At 49.8% G+C, this 7,347-nt stretch overlaps 1 protein-coding gene across 1 annotated transcript in view; it reads right to left on the minus strand.

Moving 5' to 3' along the window:
- The window catches only part of ABCG2 (ATP binding cassette subfamily G member 2 (JR blood group)), a 449,463-nt gene extending 447,198 nt beyond the window's left edge, over window positions 1-2,265 (minus strand). Inside the window, exon 1 of the mRNA XM_063916996.1 lies at window positions 2,166-2,265. The gene's annotated coding sequence lies outside the window, so the exon portion shown is untranslated. The remainder of the gene's footprint in view (window positions 1-2,165) is intronic.
- Window positions 2,266-7,347: the final 5,082 nt, after the last annotated feature.

Consider the following 7,347-nt stretch of genomic DNA (forward strand, 5'->3'; position numbering starts at 1 on the left):
ACCCTTGCAAAACTACAGCTACTTATTCAAAATGGTAAATTATGGTGTCTGTGCCCACTTTGCCAGTGTATTTCATGCCCAAAACAGCGTTGGGCCAAGCAAAATACAACTGGGTCATATGTAAGTGACCACATTCTGTTGATTTCAGGTGTCAAATTTGTGGCCCAAGACTAGTTAACCCTTGCAAAACTACAGCTACTTATTCAAAATGGCAATTTATAAAATGGTGTTTGTGCCCACTTTGCCAGTGTATTTCATGCCCAATACAGCGTTGGGCCAAGCAAAATACAACTGGGTCATATGTAAGTGACCACCCTCTGTTGATTTCAGGTGTCAAATTTGTGGCCCAAGACTGGTTAACCCTTGCAAAACTACAGCTACTTATTCAAAATGGTAAAAAATGGTGTTTGTGCCCACTTTGCCAGTGTATTTCATGCCCAAAACAGCGTTGGGCCAAGCAAAATACAACTGGGTCATATGTAAGTGACCACCCTCTGTTGATTTCAGGTGTCAAATTTGTGGCCCAAGACTGGTTAACCCTTGCAAAACTACAGCTACTTATTCAAAATGGTAAAAAATGGTGTTTGTGCCCACTTTGCCAGTGTATTTTATGCCCAAAACAGCGTTGGGCCAAGCAAAATATAACTGGGTCATATGTAAGTGACCACCCTCTGTTGATTTCAGGTGTCAAATTTGTGGCCCAAGACTAGTTAACCCTTGCAAAACTACAGCTACTTATTCAAAATGGTAAATTATGGTGTCTGTGCCCACTTTGCCAGTGTATTTCATGCCCAAAACAGCGTTGGGCCAAGCACAATACAACTGGGTCATATGTAAGTGACCACATTCTGTTGATTTCAGGTGTCATATTTGTGGCCCAAGACTAGTTAACCCTTGCAAAACTACAGCTACTTATTCAAAATGGCAATTTATAAAATGGTGTTTGTGCCCACTTTGCCAGTGTATTTCATGCCCAAAACAGCGTTGGGCCAAGCAAAATACAACTGGGTCATAAGCTAGTGACCACCCTCTGTTGATTTCAGGTGTCAAATTTGTGGCCCAAGACTGGTTAACCCTTGCAAAACTACAGCTACTTATTCAAAATGGTAATATATGGTGTGTGTGCCCACTTTGCCAGTGTATTTCATGCCCAAACCAGCATTGGGCCAGGCAAAATACAAGTGGGTCACATGCAAGTGACCACCCTATGTTGTTTTTGGGGGTCAAATTTGTGGCCCAAGACTAGTTAACCCTTGCAAAACTGCAGCTACTTATTCAAAATGGCAATTTATAAAATGGTGTTTGTGCCCACTTTGCCAGTGTATTTCATGCTCAAAACAGCATTGGGCCAAGCAAAATACAAGTGGGTCATATGTAAGTGACCACCCTCTGTTGTTTTTGGGGGTCAAATTTGTGGCACAAGACTGGTTCACCCTTGCAAAACTACAGCTACTTATTCAAAATGGTCAATTATGGTGTTTGTGCCCACTTTGCCAGTGTATTTCATGCCCAAAACAGTGTTGAGCCAAGCAAAGTACAAGTGGGTCATATGTAAGTAACCACCCTGTGTTGATTTCAGGCGTCAAATATGTGGCCCAAGACTAGTTACCCCTTGCAAACCTATAGCTACTTATTCAAAATGGTAAAATATGGTGTGTGTGCCCACTTTGCCAGTGTATTCAATGCCCAAAACAGCATTGGGCCAGGCAAAATACAAGTGGGTCATATGTAAGGGAACCTACTCTGTTGATTTCAGGTGTCAAATTTGTTACCCAAGACTCATTAACCCTTGCAAAACTGAATGATCTGAATAAGAAGCTGGAGTTCGAATAAGAAGTGAATAAGAAGCTAGAGCTTGAATAAGAAGTGAATAAGAAGCTGGCCGAATAAGAAGCTAACTTCAGCCTCGTGGAATTACAACATGAATGATAATCTCTAACACAGCATGTATGAGGGCAAGCTTAAGGAATGTACACATCTAGTCCTTTTATGGAACGCAGAAGCCCGCAGCTGTGTTATGTACCATCCATAGCCGCAGCCAGCATTGTGTCATCAGACAATAGGTCACACGTTTGCAGAAGTAACACAAAAACGTTCTTGATACAACAAATCAGGCATAAAATATTACACAGGAACGTAAGGCTAGAAATGCAAATACACGTTACCTATATGCAGCCGGGAGCAGCCATGTTGCTGGAAAGAGGAATCATACACAGGGGCTCCGGAAACCTAAATGCTTACAGCAGGCAGGATGCAGTGAGCTTCTCAACTATTAACCCTGCAGGGCCACACAGCTGCAGTGCAATCCCATTCCTTGTAGCTAATGCACTAGCTAGACGTTACTGTGACTAGAATCATAGGTGCTATATACATAAGGTCATTTTTTACATTTTCTGTTATGCTAGTAAGGACTATGACAAGTAGTATTAGACAACAAGTAACATTCTATGAAAGGCTTAATTGTTTCAAGGCTGTATACAATGACATTCAGTACTTCAGAGGGTTTCAGGTGTCAGCGTCAGCCCACTCCACCTTATGTTACATTTACATCTGCTGGAGAGTATAATAATGCTGAAAGAAGGGAGAATACACTTGTTCTTATATTTAATACCGCATTATTTTATCACATCTTATACCATCATTTCTTGGTGCATATGTTGTCTCTGTGGGCTCCATTTATTAATGATGCTTATTACCAGTGACATATTTAGTATCACACTGATACTAAGGAATATGCCACAGTATTTGAATGCATACTTGCCTACTTGACCCTCTCCATGAGGGAGAAAATGCTCTGTTCCTGGACTTTCCTAGTAATGTATGATTGCCATCACCTGTGGTGAGCTAGTTAATTGATAAGAAAGGCGTTTCACCACAGGTGATGGCAATCATACATTACCAGGAAAGTCCAGGAACAGAGCATTTTCTCCCTCATGGAGAGGGTCAAGTAGGCAAGTATGTAAAAATGTACTCAGTATAACTCCTGCAAGGGCCCACAATGCCCCCCTCCTCAGCTGTGCCCTCCACAGAGGCGGAACTACCGTTGTCCCGCAGACCATTTTGAACAATTTTAGATGAATGGCTCAGTGCAGAGAGCAGGGTGAGCCCCACTGCTGGGATGTAGTTATGTGGAGACCTCCGGTCACAAAACCATACGTCCCAACGTGACCCTCTCCAGGAGGGACAAAATGCTCTGCTCCTGGATTTTCTCTTAATTTATGATTGCTGGCATCTGTTTTGAACAGGTTAATGGATAAGAAAGGTGTTTCACCACAGGTGCCGGCAATCATAAATTAAGAGAAAAGTCCAGGTGCAGAGCATTCTGTTCCTCCTGGAGAGGGTCATGTTGGGAGGTATGTAAAACTGACGCTGGGATCTCAACCCCTTACAATCCAAGCAGTCGGCATGCCGACTAACAGGGACTATACCCACTGGTGGGTGTCCACGACACCCATAGTGTGGGAGTAGAACCCGCCGGGCATCTAAAAGCCGGGATCCCGGCGTCGGTATGGTGACCACCATTACTGCCTCACAGCACTGTGGTCATGGGTTTTATTACCACCATGGACCTAACGGTGTGGAGTTTGTATATTCTCCCTGTACTTGTGTGGGTTTCCTCCCACAATCCAAAAATATACTGGTAGGTTAATTGGCTCCCAACAAAATGAATCCTAGTGTTTAAGTATGTGCATGTGGTAGGGAATATAGCTTGTAAGCTCCACTGGGGCAGGGACTGATATAAATGGACAAATATTCTCTGTAAAGCGCTGCAGAACATGTGTGTACTATATAAATAACTGGTAATAATATGGTTAAATAATGAACAGAGGACCCCTTTAGCGAGCCCTTTATGTGATACAATAATACCTTATGCAGTATATTTTTCAAGTAGCGATAACCTTTTTGCAAAAAAAAAAAGTGTCATCGGTGCTTCTCTCTGTTTAAGAAAAAGAAAACTGCAGATAAATCAGATTTCTACTTCCTTCTACAGTACTTACGTATTGCACGACAGCCTCTTATTATATTTTATCAAAGAATGATATATCGTTTGTGGATCAGCAGGTGTGACCCGATATGTCTGTGAAAAACGTTCACAGACAGCTGAAGCACAATATATCTGCACATCTGGCTGTGGGTACGGGTGACCCGACACCAGTCAGCACACATGCTGCAGGGACAACTGGTGACAGACATTTCAATCTTATAGCAGTTTAAGATAAAAACTGTCACGTCTAGCAAAGTTTGAGGATCCGGCAGCTGAGATTTGCCAGAGGAGGTAGCAGGCTGTGGATGAACAAGATGAGGGGGTTGGATATAGTTCCTTCGCATGGGACACGGAGCAATGAAGAACGTAGGCGGGGTTTGAGAGTCAATAGAAAGTATTTATTATGTACAGGGCTGAGGTACAGAACTGAGGCTGGAGCACGATGGTTAAGGAACGTAATTGCGGATAAAGAACTGCGGGTTGTGGCTTGAAAGACGAGGTTGTGATTAATGAACTGCGGAACTGTGGATAGTGGTTAAAGACGTGGCTGGAGGCGAAGAACTGTGGACTGTGGTTTGAAAGACGAGATTGTAGATGATGAACTGTGGAACTGTGGATGGTGGTTGAAGACGTGGCTGGAGGCGAAGAACTGTGGACTGTGGTTTGAAAACGAAGCTGAAGATAATCTGCAGGCTGTGGTCGGTGGTACAAAGGCGTGGCTGGTGAAGGAGATCTGAGGAGTGTGGCTTGAAAGACGAGGCAGAAGACCCAGGGCCGACTGTGCCCAAAGAGTCTTACTGGACCGGGTTTTCCAGGAGCGCTTCCACAAGCAGTAGCAGGCTAGAAACGGCAGGGCTGCAGCAGCAACAGAGAACCGACCAAGCAGGATCAGGAGGAACTAGAATACAGCAGGAATCCTGGAGCACAGGCTAAAGCCCCTACAACAGGGTTGTAATGTAAGGATGTGCCCTGTGGGCACATCCATGTGGCTGTCCCTAGCTGGGGGCAGCGCTGGGGCAGCTTGTCTGTCCCCAGCGCGGAGTGTGCCTGGTGCAGGGATCGGATGTTTCCCTGCACCAGGCTGTCGGCGGCGGAGAGCAGCGCGGCGGCGCTTTAAACTTGGCGCCGCTGGGGCCGCCAATGAGAAGCGCCGCCCGCGGCTTTTTGAATCCGGCGCCGTCCGCGAGCCAATCACGGCTCGCGGGGCGCCGGCCAATCAGGAACAGGCGCGGCGAGCCAATCGGCGCTCGCCGCGTCATAGGCCCCGCCCCCGGCGTCTGGCGTCAGACGCCGGGCGGGAGCCTGAAGGAGAGGCCGCGCCGAAGAGCGTCAGAAGACACATGCGGGAGCAGCGGAAGAGGTCGTCGGCGCGCCGGAGCGCAGAAGAACATCCGGCGCAGAGGAGAAGACGACGGCCGTGGAAAGAAGAGCTCCGGTGGCCGCTGAAGAGGCCGGAAGACGTCGGGCTCCGGGAAGATGTCCAGCGGCGGCTGGACGCGGCGAGGAGACGGCGGCGCCGCTGGCCAGGACGGGCCAGCGGCAGAAGAGTTCCTCCAGGTCGAGAAGCGCTGCAGTGGTGGGAAGCAATTGAGCTGTGCAGTTCCCCACTGCAGCCTTCTCCACCGCAGGTAGGCCCTTCTAAGGTGCCCCCCCCCCTCTCCTCCGCTAGACCACCGGGTGTTCGGGCAATAGGCCCGTGGGCACAGTCAGGCCCTCCCGGCCTGTGGGCATTGAGTCGGGCCCTCCCGGCCCGTGGGCATTGAGTCGGGCCTCCTGGCCCGTGGGGCATGTAGTCGGGCCCTCCAGGCCCGTGTCCAAGATAGGCAGGCACTAGGCCTGGGGGCACAGGTTGGGCACTAGGCCCATAAGGATAGTCAGGCCACAGGCCTGTGGGCAGTTAGGCGGGCACTAGGCCCGGGGCACATATCAGGCACTAGGCCTGTGGGACGTATTTTGGCCAGTAGGTACAGATAAGGTGACCCTGGGCACAAGGCCCAGGTCACCCAACGGGCAGCAAGTTAGGCGGGCGCTAGGCCCGTGGGCGAAGTCAGGCCTCCGGCCTGTGCGCAGTTAGGGGGCGCTAGGCCCAGCGAAGCAGTGTTTTCCCCGAGGTGAGTACAGGTTGCGCTAGGCCCAGGCCACCCTGAGAGTACGGTAGGTGGGTGAGCTGTGCGGTCCCCACTACTGGGTGTTCTGAGCCGGGTAGAAAAGGGACAACACCGTGTGATATTGCATTCCGATATTGTGATGTATGTTGTTACCGTGCAGGGCAAAGTGTCTGTGTTTGTATAGTTTTGTTGCACCACACCCACAGAGCTAGTTTGAGGGCTCTGCCGTTGTATTTAGTTTAGGGTGTGACACTAGGGTAGAGTTAGGCCCTGCACGGCTGTTTCTCTTTGCCTCCTTACAGGGACCTGTAAGTGGAGAAGATCGGAGTGCAAGACTTGTGACGGTGAGTAGCATTCGTGTGCGTTTGTCCCTTGTTTGTCCCCGAGCGCCGGAGTCGGGATTGCTCACGGACGTGAGAATCCTTTTCATCACACTACGTGCGAAAGCGCGAGTGTGTTAAATCTGGGTGGCTGAGGCTTTGTGCCGGTGATGACCATTCGCCCAACCGGTGAAGGTCGCGGCCACCCCTGGGGTATCCCCTGTTCCAGCGGAAGAAGGGTCGATACCCCCTTTGATGTAAACCATTCTCTCCTCAGCTCGGTCGACGGTCAGCTCCAAGAGGGAATCGCCGTGTCCGGATCCGACTGAAGAATTCCAGGTCCGTTGAAGGTTCCGGTACCTGAAGGTGAGAGAGAGCGGCGCCTGGTGAGTACCGCGTATACACCTGCACGGCAGCAGGCACCACCACACGCACCCGCAGGCCCCCGCACCTCTCACACTTGGCGTAGTCGGCAGGATCAAAGAGACCGGATCACGGACACGATGTGGAACGCCACCAAGAAGACCTCCCTGCGGACGGCTCCGGAGAAGACTCACCCCCGGACGTGTGCGGACCAGAGCGACTGGGTGACGGTGTCTGGGGCAGACATCCTGAAGATGGTGCAGCGGTCGGTCCAGCGTGAAAAAGAAGAGCGCTGGGAGAAGGGGCGCAAGAAGGCCGCTGTGACGCCCTGCAAGAAATGTCGGCAAACAGGTCACTTTGCCGACGAGTGTACTTGGCGAGAGACGTCCCCAAAGAAGGTGGTCCAGGAAGCGGACCGAAGACGTCAGAAGGGCCAAGCGAAGGAGTCCTGGTGTTTGCTCTGCGGAAACTACGGGCATGAGCACAACAGTTGTCCCTGGGACGAAGAGTTGAGCCAAGACGAGGTTGATTCCTGGTGTGAAAACTGTGGAGATCCCCGACATCGGCTCCT

This window comes from Pseudophryne corroboree, chromosome 1 (assembly GCF_028390025.1).
Source record: "Pseudophryne corroboree isolate aPseCor3 chromosome 1, aPseCor3.hap2, whole genome shotgun sequence".
NCBI lineage: Eukaryota > Metazoa > Chordata > Amphibia > Anura > Myobatrachidae > Pseudophryne > Pseudophryne corroboree.